Genomic DNA, 14,335 nt, shown 5'->3' on the forward strand with positions numbered 1-14,335 from the left:
CCTTGAGGGTTTTTTTTTTTTTCATAAAGAACATGTATTACTTTTATCTTAAAAACATTTTAGAGAATCCAGAGCAAGTAATAAACCTTAGCATAACAATAGGAGGAAATTATGAAAAATGAACATTTCAACAAGTTTTGATTGATTCCCGCCACATACCAGGTAACCACTTCTAAGTGTTGGGTCACATCAGTGGACCAAACAGAAGAGATTCCTGCTCTTTCCGAAGCTTATGTTCTCCAAATAATAAACTGAAAAAGAACAGTAACCATCCCATGGATGTCAGTTGGTAAGGGTTAGAAAGAAAGTGCAGGGCAGGGGGAAGGGGGTCAGGCATGTGCAGCAGGCTTGTGACCACAACTGGGTGGCTTGGGGAGACATCACTGAGAAGCTGACATGTGAGCAAGGATCTTGAGGGAAGGAGGAGGTTGACCAGACAGCTCTGTCCAGGGAAAAAGCATTCCAGAGGGACAAGCCTCATGCAAAGATGGAAAACTGTGCTGGAATATTTGCAAGAATGACCACGAGACGGGTGTGCCAGGAACAAGGGGAGGAGAAGAAGGATAGGAGATGATCAAAGAGGGGGTCCGTAGCCCCTCACCAAGCATGGCGGGCCCTGCCGACCGTTCCAAGGAAGGATGGTGGTTTTTACGGAGTGGAATGCTGAAGAGCGACACGGCCTGACCTATATTTTGTAAGGCTCATGCTGGTTGCTGTGTGGAGAACAGATAATGAGGGGCAAAGGCGGAAGGACCGAGGCCAGTCAAGAGCCTATTGCGGGATTTCAAGCAACAGACCCAGCTGGCAAGGGTGTAGGTGATGAGAATTTGCCAGATACTGGATATATTTTGAAGGTGAAGCCAAAGAAAATAAGACTTCAAAGCTCTTGGAAGAATGAGGGATTGGAAATAGCAAACATTTCTGGGAAATTTCCTGTAAAGGGGAAGAAAGACACTGGCAGGCATTCACAGGGCCAGTAGGGTCAAAAGAATTTATTTTAGGATGAGAGAAAGAACAGCATGTTATAAGGCTGGTGAGAATGAAGCAAAACAAAACAGCAAAAAGCATTCACGATGATGACGAGGACGACAATGACAAGGATGACGACTTGGAGAGAAAGGACAGAGAATGGAATGTTGACCCTGAGCAGGAGAGCAAGGAGGAGACGTAGTGCTCCAGCAGGGAGGCGGGCCCTAGCCAGGAGCAGAAAACTCTCAGCCCTAGCGGAGGAATCCACACATCTGGTCTCACATCTCCCATCCTTCTGGGAACCCAGGAGGGCTTTTCTGAGTGTTTCCATGGAGAGCAGCAGCAGAAGTGACGCCATGGGACTTCTAAGGCTAGGATGGAAAAGGGAATAGGGGTTTCACCTCACCTAGGGCTCATTCTCTCTCGATTTCTCTGTCTCCCCACTTTCTGCAGGGCCCTGAGCCACCAGCTTTGGAAAAGGCCTGGCTACGCTGTGGCCGCCATATTGAAGAGCCACATGGAGCCGGAAACACAGCTCGCAGCGGCTGAGGCTCCGGGCCCCACCACGCCTGTGAGGGAGGGGTTTTCAGGGGAGCCCAGCCGCAGACAGAGCACACGAGGAAACCCGTGATTACCCAGTGGCAACAAGGAACCAACCCCTCCCAAGCCCCTCACCTTTCTGTAGGTCATTTGCCCTCCCCTTGGGCTCTTTCTCTCACAGGCTTTGCAGAGCAACACTATGCTTTCATTTCATTCCTCTCAGTCACATCCGTCACGGAGGGGGAAATCCATCTTGAGATGGGGGATGCTGGCGGCCGGGGAACAATGACCGCCATGCGCACCGCCATTCCTTTACCCGGCCGGCGGGTCAGGAGGCCAACAGACGGGGTGCCCCCTGGGGCTACTGTTTGCCAGGCTTCAGGGGACAACAGCTCCAGGGTCACACAGGGGGGAAAAGAAAAAGCCAAGTCGCCCTAGAGTCGAAAAGGGTATCGGAAAAGGCATTTCTGGTGGCGGGAGCTTTAGGCCAGCCAGGGAAGACAGGGGTCTCATCTCCCCGTGGGGGATCCTGGGACTGGCTGGGCTGGGTTGAATCAGAGGTGAGGCCTGGCTGGAAAATAATCAGAAAGGGCCATGGAAGAGGCTGGTTGTTGGGGAACATTTGCTGGAAACCCGTGAATTTGAATTCACTCACCTTTTGCCATGTTGATATTGAAACTGTGCCCCTAGGGTTAATGAGGTTGAAACTGCCAGAAAGCCGAAAGCTCGTTTTTCAGACAACTGTTTCTCCCCTCAAGGTCAACTCATGTGGTTCCAGCCAGCAAACCAGCGAGGCCCTAGATTCCTACGCGAGATCAGGAGCCCAACATCCCACCCTGCGGAAACAGGTTCTCCGCTCGGGGCAACCTCCTTAGCTCCTTCCCCTGCTCCCACAGGGCCATCTGGCTCCAGCCCAGGAGCCGCACAGGCTTCCTTAACACAATGGGTGGCTCAGTTGTTAAGCGTCTGCCTTCGGCTCAGGTCATGATCCCAGGGTCCTGGGATCGAGCCGCACCTCAGGCTCCTTGCTCCAAACCCCAAGAATAAGGAAGTTAAACTTAACTTTAGTGAATCATTTTACCTCAGGAGCCTCTGATTTCCTTCTTTTTCTCTTTGCTTTATAGACTGAGGCCCCACTTGGAATTACCCTAATACATTTTTGACAAAATAACCACCCCTTTTTGTTACAAATTTTGAAAGATTTCTTAATTATAGGCTAATCTCTGTAAAGTATAATTACCATAAATGTCAAAGTCTCATTATATAACCAAAAAAAAAGTATGAGGATGTAACCGACTTATTCTAAAAATAGAGACTTTTGATCATTTATTTCCTACCATTTTAGCCCAACAGGCCTAGTTTTCAAAATAAAAGAATAAAATGATATAAAGAAGTCTTAGATAAATTAGCAGCTTGATGGCTATTACGCATCACAACAAGCACCAAAGACCAGAAGATATTAAATCTTATTTGACCTTACACCTAGTCTGCTTGCTTCCCTTAAACCACCACCAAACCATTGGCACATGTTTCTGTAAGGGGCCAGTTAGAATTTATGTTTTGCTGGCCATCCAGTGTCTGTCACAACTACTCAACCAGCAAGGAGATTGCCATGTTGTGCGAAGGCGGTTAGAGACAACCTCTGAACAAACAATAAAACTGTGGGCACTGAAGTTTGAATTTAAAGTATCTGGGATGGGTCATGAAATAGTATTCTTCTTCTGACTCTTTTTTTTTTTTTAAGTTTATTTATTGGAGAGAGAGAGTGTGTGAAAGAGGGGAAGGGGCAGAGGGAGAGGGAGAAGCAGGCTCCCCGCTGAGCAGGGAGCCCGATGCGGGACTCACTCAATCCCCAGACCCTGGGATCATGACCGGAGCCGAAGGCAGACGCTTAACCCACTGAGCCACCTGGGTGCCCCCTTTACTCTGACTTTTTCAATCACTTAAGAACATAAAAGCTTTCTTAGTTTGGGAGCTGTGCAAACATAGGTGGCAAGGAGGGGATGAGCTGTGGCCACAACATGCCGCTCAGCTCTAAGCGTTGGCAAGCTTCGGAGACACAAGGGATCCGGTCTCGGTGTGCAAAGACACTGTTGGGTCCATCTGTAATGACTATGTTAATTTTAGCACAATTTTTCAAATGCTGAAATGATCTGGCTTGCTTAATTTAGTAAATAAATTTCTCATTACCTCTTTGCTTGGCCACAGAGAAATTTGCTATAGTTACGAGCAACGGAATGCTTTTACTTTTAAAATTGCTTAGCCACAGCTACATACTGACACGTTTCTTTCTAATACTGATCTCCATACTGCTGTCTGTTTCACATAGTGTAAAGCATTCCAGCCTTAGCTAGGGTTTTGTTGGGGGAAAGATTTCATTTTTTTTTTTAAAGATTGATTTATTTTAGAAAGAGAAAGAAAGCACGAACAGAAGGAGGAGAGAGGCAGAGGCAGAGGGAGAGAGACTCTCCCACTGAGTGTGGAGCCTGATGTGGGGGGTGATCTCATGACCCTGAGATCATGACTTGAGCAGAAATCAAGAGTCTGACGCTCAACCAACTGAGCCACCCAAGTGTCCCAGAACGATTTGATCTTAAATTCTTATTCTGCCACATAAGAGCTCTCGGACTTTGGTGAATCACTTTACCTCATGAGCACCTTGATTTCTCAACGGTAAAATGGTCAGAATGTGGGGCTCCTTTGCAAAACTACTAAGAAAAATAGGTAACATGTGTGTTCGTATAAATCATGCTCCCGGATTAACCAACATCAAGTAAGCTTCTGCTTGAGATCCTTCCCCCCTCTTTCCTCCCCTCTGCTCATGCCCACCCCCAGCACCCCTGTTCGCAAGCTTGTTATAAAATAAATTAAATTTTTAAAAGTTAATTAAACATGATTTGATGATTGTATAGATACCATTAAACGGGGACCACAACTAAGTAATCCCTCCCCAACATTTGGCATGAGACATTCTCTTTGCCATGCCGCATTGACAGCCTTGATAAATAATTTGTCACATCCTTGATCATGTCTTTAAAAAGAGTTCTAGAAGTGGAGTTTCCATATCAAAGGACAGGGCCTATAACTATTAATAAGGTTGAGTCATTTCCCTGTGCTTCCTGGCCTCTTGTAGCTCTTTTTTTGAAAACTGTTTCCAAGTCTTTTCTTATGAAAGATCTACCAAGTGCCCCTTTACTCATCAGGAATAAGGTATCATTATGGAGTTTCACAGGTTCTGAGGGTCTCCTGGGTAACGCTGTGTGACGGGCTTGGTCTAGGTGCGCAGAGCAGAGGGGCTCGAGCATGGCTCCCGGAGTTGGGCTTCCCCGCTGAGACCACTCAAGCTTCTTAAAACCTCCTGAAGCCTCATCTGGGCCTCGCAGGGCTGCTTTGAAGCTGAAACAGAACCTAAGACATGAAGCCCTTGGCACGATGCCTGGCCGACACAGCGAGGGGTCAGTAAACCTGACCACTCTCTGTTATTACCGGCGCCCTCATGCCACCCCTCAAAGGCCAAAGGCAGATGTGGGCATGGGTTTGTTTAAAAATAGACATCTGAGTTTCTAGGAAATGAAACTATAAGCCGTTGTTTCCTTTGCAACATAGCCCCCCCCCCCCAATGTGGTTAATCCTTCATTCGCCCTCAGTCGCAAAATGAGCCATGGGGCCCACACTCAGATCTAGAAATCAGCAGGGGCTCCCGCTGACCGTACTCCATCAAGGCTCATTTGGGTGACAAATAATTTCAGAAAAAGGCCACCGATGTCTTCTTCTGAATAATTTTTGACATCCCTAATAGCTCACACTGCTTGCAAAGAACTTAAATACATATTCTGTGACTTGAGCCTCCTGGTGGCCCTGGAAGGGCGCATGGAGAGGTTCTTAGAATGTTCTGCCTCGACAGAGAAGGTAAGGCTGGGGCCTTGGGCTCCTTGCAGTCACTAGGCCTTGATCTTTGGGCTTCTGGGTCGGTCTGCCCAGTTTCAGTCCGGTCAGGTCAGTGTAGCGAGAATCCCTCCCCATTGATCTCTGATCATCCTTGATACCTGCGCACATCCCTCAGCCCCTCCCCTCCTCCAGGTGATCGCTGACCTCCCTGGCCTGCTCACAGCAAGAATCCCGTCCAGTCGGTTTATCCAGAAGCCACCCCCACCCCTGACGTTTTGCTTTTGCCGTTTTCCATCCACACACAGCTACCCTACTCTAGAGAACTCCCCAGTTCTCTACCGAGACCTCTCCCCACCACCCCAAAACAGTTTCCAAACAAAGCCTGCTCTTGAAGCCGTCACGACTGTCTACCAACATCCCTGGTCTCTTTGCCAGCACAGGTCTCCTGAGCTGCTGGTCCTAGGTACCCCCACACCCCCCCCACCACATATGTACTCGCTCAGAGCACACCACAGGCTGGAAAAAGCACAAAGTAACTTCAGTGATTTGTATGGTTTCAACGCCGGAAACATCGGATGGACAGATGAAGGCCACAGAAGCGATTTCCCTAATTCAAACATCTGTTCCTCCCACCACAGCTCGCATGAATTCTGGCCCGAAGTTGGACAAAGCAAGAGTTGGTTAATCTGAATTTACATAATACCATGATTCATCTTGATTATGAAATATCGATGACGAAGAAGATTCCCCCACCCCGCAAATAACTAAAATACAAATTCTTAAATATCGCTCTGGCCAGCTGGTTTCAGTTCTTCCCACCAAGATGACCGAGAACACTTTTTTAGGGAACTCTTGGCTGTTCTTACCCTTTTTAGTCTTCTTCCAGAGAGAAATAGAGAAGTCTGGTTGTAGAGAGCAGAGCAGGAAAGATGCGATGGATCCAACAGCATCAACTAAGATAAAGAGAAAACACTGCATTTTACATTGCGGAGAGGTTAAGGGACTGTAGCTTCAAAACACACTGGGACGTCGCTGGAAAATGTGCTCTTGGAAACAGCCACTAATAGTATTTACTTCCTCAAAGTTATGTAAGCTAGAGGTAGACTCCAGAAAACCAGTTCTAATATTATGAAACTGACATTATCTTCAAATAATTGACATTTTAGACTACCAAATTTTTCTTTAGATTAAAAAAAAATTTTTTTGGCATATGATTTAGGTTCCCTCTCCTGCCCTCCCCACTCCCGAAGAACGGCTCACACACCTAATTACACTACCCAAATTTGTCCACGGGTGGAAAAATACCTTTCTGGGTTGCATGGAGTGATTCTATGTCTGGAGTCTTCGGAGATAAGAGATGATACTCAGGGACCATGGGGTCCCAGAAGGTCTACGCTACCAGCCGTAGGGCTTTCCAGTGCGAGGACAAGGTTGGGGGGCGGGGAGGAGCATGACTGTTAAACCACCCCAGACAGGAGGTTTGCAGAAGCACCAGGTTCCTCTTACTTCTACCACCGTAACTGGAGCAATGTCTTGTCTAAATGCAAACAACCCTGGAGGCGGACCTTCCTTCTCTGAATGGGCAACCCTCTCAACCTCAGCTCTCTGGACCTTTTTGGGGAGATAATTCTTTGTCGCCTGATAAGATGTTGAGCAGCGCCCCTGACCCCTCCCCATGAGATGCCAGAAACACTGCCCTTCCAGTTGTGATGACCACAGATGTCTCCAGACATTGCAAAATATCCCCTGGGGGGACAACGAGCCCCAGGTTGAGAGCCACTGCTCTTGTAGATGTCAGAGAGACAGGTCTAAATTTACCTTCCTCTGTCTTCACACCCCGCCCCCACCATCAAAAGGGCCCCTTTGGTTTGGAAGCAGGGGCAGGTCTTCCAGCTGCTGACTCACTTCAGTAGAATAGGTCAGCTGCCCTTGTCGCCTGGTGTCATATGAAGCCTTGCTTCTCAAAGTGGGGTCTTCGTGAGAACTGTCCCCTTCTTCACCGATGATCTTGTCTTTTGACCAGGCAGGCAAACGATCGATTGTTACGTTTAGAGGTCTTGAGTCCGCCTCATCCACCTGGAGAGAATTTGAAAAATGCAAGTTGGTGTGGGGAGATCAGGTGATAGTGATCAGGGTTAATATACTGAAAAGTCACCAGATTGGCTGAAAAATGACTAGATGCAACAGAAATAGAGATTTACGGGCGGGGTCGGGGGGAGTTGTTACGAGCCAGACACTGTTTTAACTGCTTTGTATGTATTAACTCGTCAAATACTAAAAATAAGTAAATAAATAAATAAGTAAGGAATAAACATAGTATTATATTTTTACGAATACTGAAATTGACATGCAAAGCAGGTAAGCACTAGTTACACAGGCGGGAAACATCAACTGTCTTCTTATCAGACCAAATTGCTGTGCAAACAACATGTGCAAAAGGATCGCTGTCTCGCATGTAAACAATGATGGATCCCAAGCGGCAACAGGAGGAGTGAAATCACCCTGAAATAACCCACTGAAAACAGTAACAAACATATGAACTCCTTGGAAAGAAAACCAGCACAGAACGTTTAGGAACGAAGGAAGTAGGAAGAAGGCAGGAGACTAGAATATTCTACCTCATGGGCTATGGGCTTTCCACCTGCCGCCAGGTCCACTCTGCCCGCCTTTCCATCCCGCTCCGTGTCAGGCGACCTTGGACTCCTTGACAGCACTCTTTCCGAATACCGCTGATTGTTCCTTCCCCTTGCCACTGGAGGCTTGGGGTTGCGAAGACCTGCCCTGATTGCCCTGAATCCTGTGTACACTGTTTTTAAAAGACACTTTGCTAAATTCATCAATTTCTTTCTTTGTGCGTGCTGCTGTTGCCCGCTCGGACCCTGGAGATGGTGAAGGAGCTGTAAATAAATGAAGAGAAATAGCTCGCTGTTAGGGCTAGAGTCCACAACGCTGTAAAAAATGGAAATCTTGCTTAAATTGATTTATAAATGGTGTGCGACCTCAGCAAAATACCATGAGTGACTTACCAGACTGACTCGAAACAGGAGGCGTTTTGGAAATCAGCTGGGCTTTCTTTATCCCAAAGATTAACATTACCTCCTAAAATAAGGATGACCCCTCAGAGAATGAACAATAACCCCACTGTATCATCTCGTGTTGATTTGGTATTCCAATTTGCCCACTATGTCCCCAGTGTCGTCTCCTTTCACAGAGTAAATATTTGTTATAGAAATGAGGCGCTGGATCGGACTGGGTCAAGACCACATGCGAGAACAGGCGGGTAAGTTCTAACTGGAAAGGTACTAACGGGAGGATTTCGCTTCTGGATCTATAAATGCGTTATAACTCCGCATCGCCGACAGTGCAGTCCCAGCGTGTCAATGAAAGAGAGGAGATGTCAGAATTAAGCAAAGAGGCGCATATGGGACATTATTTTAAAGTCACATCAATGACAAAGAAATCATTAAAATAATGTTGGGTGGCTGGCTTAATAAAATTTACAAACAATTAAGCTATAGTCCTACCTCTGTTTCTTACATCAAAATTAACTTCAGACAGTTCAAAAATTTAAATGTAAGACCTTGAACATTAAAAGTACTAAAAAAAAAAAAAAAAACCAGAGAGAGAGATTTTTACAATCTTAAATGAGAAAGTTATTCCATGTAAGAAGACAACAGCAAACAAACAAAAACCCAAGAGCAGCAACCTCAGAGTCCGAAAAGAAACACTGAAATATTTGACTATGTAAAAGTAAATCTACTCTCTCATCTGTCAGGGAGGGATGAGGCTTTGTGATCAGCAAACACAACTCCAGGTTTCATATGGTAAGATCCTGAGAAATGATGATACTGGTGTGTGGTGTATTGATTATGCTTTCTTGTATTGACCTTTGATTTGTATCTCCTAGCGCTCCAAGGATACTACAGACCCCGAGAGTTAGGGAGGCATCATCCCCAGTCCATGGTGGGTGCTGAAGAAATCAGGCTTTATGATGATGAAGATGAAAGTGATCGTGAACACAAGAACAATTCAATCAATTAAGTTAATCTTGAGAGGACAATGGTGATACAGATTAATCAATTGAAGTCACCAGTCATCTGTTGAGTTTCACTAGCTGTTTAAATGACCCAGTTTGGTTAAATGCCACTTGTCCAGTCGTTGAGCGTGAAGAAAGCCTATGGTTTTTTTTAATTCAAGAGATCCTAAGTCCTCCTTAAATCAATGTGGTGAATTCAGTAGCAGAGTGATTACTGATTTTCTAATAATGGATATTATTAATAATATCTAATAATGGATGTTATTCTTTAATATTGTTTAAAATCATTCTACTTTAACTTTAATTATGTCAGTAGCCTGGTTGTTTAAATAAAATCTTTCTTTTTTTGCCCATCTTGATCTTGCTCTAGAGAAGAGTGGAAGGAATTATATGACCCAGTCTGTGTGCGACAATTAAGCTTGGGCCCCTTTGGTTTTCTCTATTTCTGGATTTATATGTATATATGTATGTATTTCTTTTCTTAATCATTTGAAAGTTGCAAATAACATGACATTTTACCCTAAGCAGGTAAGCCTGTATCTCCTAAAACAAAGATGACACCTGAGAGTTAACAATAATCCCATAATGCCATCCCATGTTGATTCTATATTCACATGTCCCCAGTGTGTCCCCAAACCAACCTTTATAGCTCCCCCACCCCCGATTCAGGAGTCATTCAAGTGTTCACACAGTGAGTTTGGTTGTGTCTCTGTAAATTTTTATACTCTTTCTTTATACAAAACTTTTTTTTTTTTTTTGATGTATGATGTCACATCTGAAGGTAACTCTAAGCTCTATGACAAAAATGTTCTCCAGAATAATAGACCCATATTTCCAGTTATGTGCTGGACAATTTCCTATATACAAAGAGGGACAAATTCTTCTGGAACAAATCCCTAAGATTTTGAAACATTAAGGTGTAAAAGCTGGAAAAAAGTGGGGCTTTTTTTGTTTTACAAAAACTAAAAAAAAAAAAAAAAAAAAACCCCGAGCACTGCTATTTAAAAGCTATAAGAATTTTCTATCTCCTTAGAGATCAAGGCAGCAAAATATGTTATATTCCTTCGTTTCAGGTTTCTTCTCTCTTCCCCCAACTCCCAACTCCACCCCCACCCACTCTTCTCTCTGAAAACATTTTGGGTTTTTTGGTTTGGGTTTTTTTTTTTTTTTTTAAGGCTTTATTTGAGAGAGAAAGAGAGAGAGAGAGAGAGAGAGAGAGAGAAAGAGGAAGCAGGGGGAGGGGCAGAGGGAGAAACAGCCCCTCACTGAGCAAGGAGCCTGCTGTGGAGCTAGATCCCAGGACCCCAAGACCATGACCTTGAGACCACCACCCCCGTCAAAATCAAGAGTCAGATGCCCAGTCAACTGAGCCACCAGGCACCCTTCTCTGAGAACATTTTGAATGGGGCTTTTAGTTGGGCAAATATAAGGCAAGGACTTTAACTTTTTTTTTACTTTTAATAGAAAACACATGATCATAAGGCAAGACCTAATATACAGAAAACAGAAAAAGAACAAAAGGAAGGAAGGGAGAAAGATTGATGGGGCTCTTAGGCAAATATAAAGGACTTATGTTTTGTATTTTAATAGATAGTATACATTTATGTGGTACAAAACTTTTATAGATAAAAAGAGGGGGAGAAATTGTGCTTGGGATCCCCAAGGTCACCCGCAGGTTTAATGATTCACGAGGAGGATTCATGGGACTTAACATATAGTTTACCCACAGCTACAATTCTTTATAGTGAAAGGACACAAACCAAAAACAGCAGAGAAAATGTGCATGGGGCCATGACCGGAGAGGAAGCCCAACGTAAGCTTCCAGAATCTTCTCCCAGGGGAGGCCCACAGGAAGCACTTAATTCCCTCTGCAACCAGTTGACAAGGCACACGTAAAATGCTGTCTACCAGGGAAATTCCCTTCAGAGATGCAGTGCCCAGGGTTTTTTGTGGGGGACTGGTCACGTAGGCACCCTCTACCTAGCACATGCTAACATTCCAGGCTCCTGGATGGCCAGCCAGTGTTCGACATACATCATAGTGTTCACAAAAACAGCTGAGTGGCAGGGAGCCACTCTTATCAGTTCTGGGAATGGTGAGAACCCACTCAAAATCCCAGTCCCCAGATTCCAAAGGCCAAACTTAAAAGTGGGCCTTTCTAGAGCCTGCTGCATTGTCCCCTTTCCTGATGCACCATCAACCCGATTCCAACCCCACCCCGACCCCCTCTCCACAAGAAGCCACTATCTGTGGTTTATCCTTACTCATCTTTCCCAAGTTTCCTTCTATCTGCAGACCCCCTGCCTCAGGTAATGAATGACCAGAACTTTCCCAGGCCATAGAAGCCAGCCCGTCTAGTAGCCTTGGCTTTCTGATTAGCCGAGCTACTTTTGTAGCAAAATGTTTTTCTTTTTTAAGTCACGCAAAGGATTTCACTAACCTCCCTTTGTGTGTCCGCAGACCTTGCCCTTCCTTGCATAAAGAACCAGGTCCTCTGCGCATCACGAAGCAGGAACCGGTCGCCACTGGCTCCAGCCTGAGCACCAAGATAGTGTTTGTAGCTGGTACCATGGATTCTGCACATCAAGAAATGTGGCAGGCTACTGCACTCCCTTTGCCAATGAACCACCTGAGCCTCTTTGTGAACCCTTGGGCCAGGCAGAAACCCCGGGGTTGGCCTTTGAACAAAGGTCTGCCTTCTCCCCAGGTGGCTGAACTCCTGAATAAAAAAAATAAAAAAATAAGGGGCGCCTGGGTGGCTCAGTGGGCTGGGGCCTCTGTCTTCAGCTCAGGTCGTGATCCCAGGATCCTGGGATCGAGCCCCACATCGGGCTCTCTGCTCAGCAGGGAGCCTGCTTCCTCCTGTCTCTCTGCCTGCCTCTCTGTCTCCTTGTGATCTCTCTCTGTCAAATAAATAAATAAAATCTTAAAAAAAAAAAATTAAAAAAAAAAAAACTTCTCCTATTCCTCCCCACTCTAAACCAGTTCCTTGAGTGATGGCCGTTTGGGACGAAGGCCAGCCGAACTTGGGTTGGGTCCCAGTACACTTTGCTATTAGCAAATACTTTATTCCTCTCTTGCTTTTGCCATTCAGAGTTTTTCTACACCTTCTGTCCCTGGGAATGTATGGGGAGCTTCCTCCTGCTTCTCCCACAGCTAGAAAAGCATCCCGTTTCTGGATATTCCACAAGTCGTCTGAGCATCACTCTATCGACGGACATGTGGCTTGATTCAGATCTTTGCCATTACGAGCGGCAGTGCAGCGACTAACCTTGAACTACGAAGGACCTTCTGCTAAAGGGTTCACTGTCAACTATCCCAGAGGCTGAGTGATGACACAGAAGATGGCCACGTTGTCGGCCCAGTCCCCTGTGGCTTCATTAGTTCAAGAGAAATTACTGGATATTGACGATAGACTGCTTCAAGTTGTCCCATGAAAACAGGCCTCTCATTGGCTGGATGCCTTGTACTTGGTTTTCTAAGTCTGACTGCATTTCTTTTCTCCTTTTTGGTGGAAATAAAGAGGATCAGGAGTGGTCCTTGGTGGGTCATTAAGGCTTCGTGCAGGGTTGCTACATTTAGCAAATTGGCACAGGCTTATCCTAAACAATTATTTCTTGTTTATCTGAAATTCAGATTTACTTGGGTATCCCGGATTTCACCTCGCAGCCCTGGTTTAGTGTCATATTTTAATCTAGCGACTTAAACCTCGTGGAACTCCTGGGATTAGGTCTCTGACATGGAAAGCAAGTGCAGACTCGAGCTAACATCCAGCGCGGCGGGGGAACAGGCCCTCGGCTGCGGACCAGAAGCCGCACGTTGCAGTCCCTGGCCAGCCATTTGACTCCGACACGGACATCAAAGTAGTTCCGCAGAAACTTTGTCATACATACTCTCCCAAAGGTGAAGGGAACCTAAGTAAGTCCCTTTACACAAAGTGTTCCAGTCCTCCGAATGCTGAGTTCCCAGCACGGGGAAGTATGACTTCTTCCGTTTCTCTGTGCGAGTTTCTTGGTTTGGGGGAGTATGGGAGCGAGGGGTAGGTATTTACTGCACCCCTCCCCGATTTCTGCTGTTCCCCCTCGCTGATGCTGGCAGTCAGGGACTGCTTGTGAAAAGGGAGAGAGGACTTTAATGGCAAGAATCATGGTATTTTTGTAACGAGCCTGAACTTTTAACCCCTTCAGTGAGATGCAACCTTGACCGTCTCCAAATAATATTCTTTGTTAGAAATTTGCTGATACCGTGAGCCCGCTGTCTGTGAGAGGTAGAACACAGTCTACAGAAATCATTGCAAAGCCCCAGTATCATCATTAACCTGTCTCTGTTCTCCCTCCCCCGACCATAAACCGAAATACCAAGTGTCTCGCTGCTTAGTCCTCTAAGTTTCATTTCACCTTGAAATGAAAGTGTTCTGAAGATGTCCTCGACCGGATATGCAAATTCGTGTAACAAAAACCTTCCCTATAAGTACTAGTGTTCACCAGATGACTCCAAAGGGTCAGATGCTTTGAAAAAAAAAAAGAAAAAAAGGCCCCAGATGCAAATAATGGGGTAGATGATGTGGTTAAAAGAGAAAAGGCTATTTATGGATGTAATGGCCTGCAACCAGTGGTCTGTCTGGTCATGGGGTTTCCATAGCCCCACGAGTGAATTCATTAGTAGCGAGGCACGATGGAAAGACACTCACTTGGGATTTGCTGATGATTTGGTTGACTTGGAAGCACCATCATTCACAACACCTAAGATGTTGCTGTAACGGTATTTTGAGGATGTGATTAACCTTTACATAATCAGTTGACTTTAAGCAAAGGAGATTGTCCTTGATAACGTGGGTGGGCCTCGTCCAGTTAGTTGAAGGCCGTAAAAGCAAAAACTGATTTCCCACAGGACAAGGAAATC

This window comes from Mustela nigripes, chromosome X, assembly GCF_022355385.1.
Source record: "Mustela nigripes isolate SB6536 chromosome X, MUSNIG.SB6536, whole genome shotgun sequence".
Lineage (NCBI taxonomy): Eukaryota > Metazoa > Chordata > Mammalia > Carnivora > Mustelidae > Mustela > Mustela nigripes.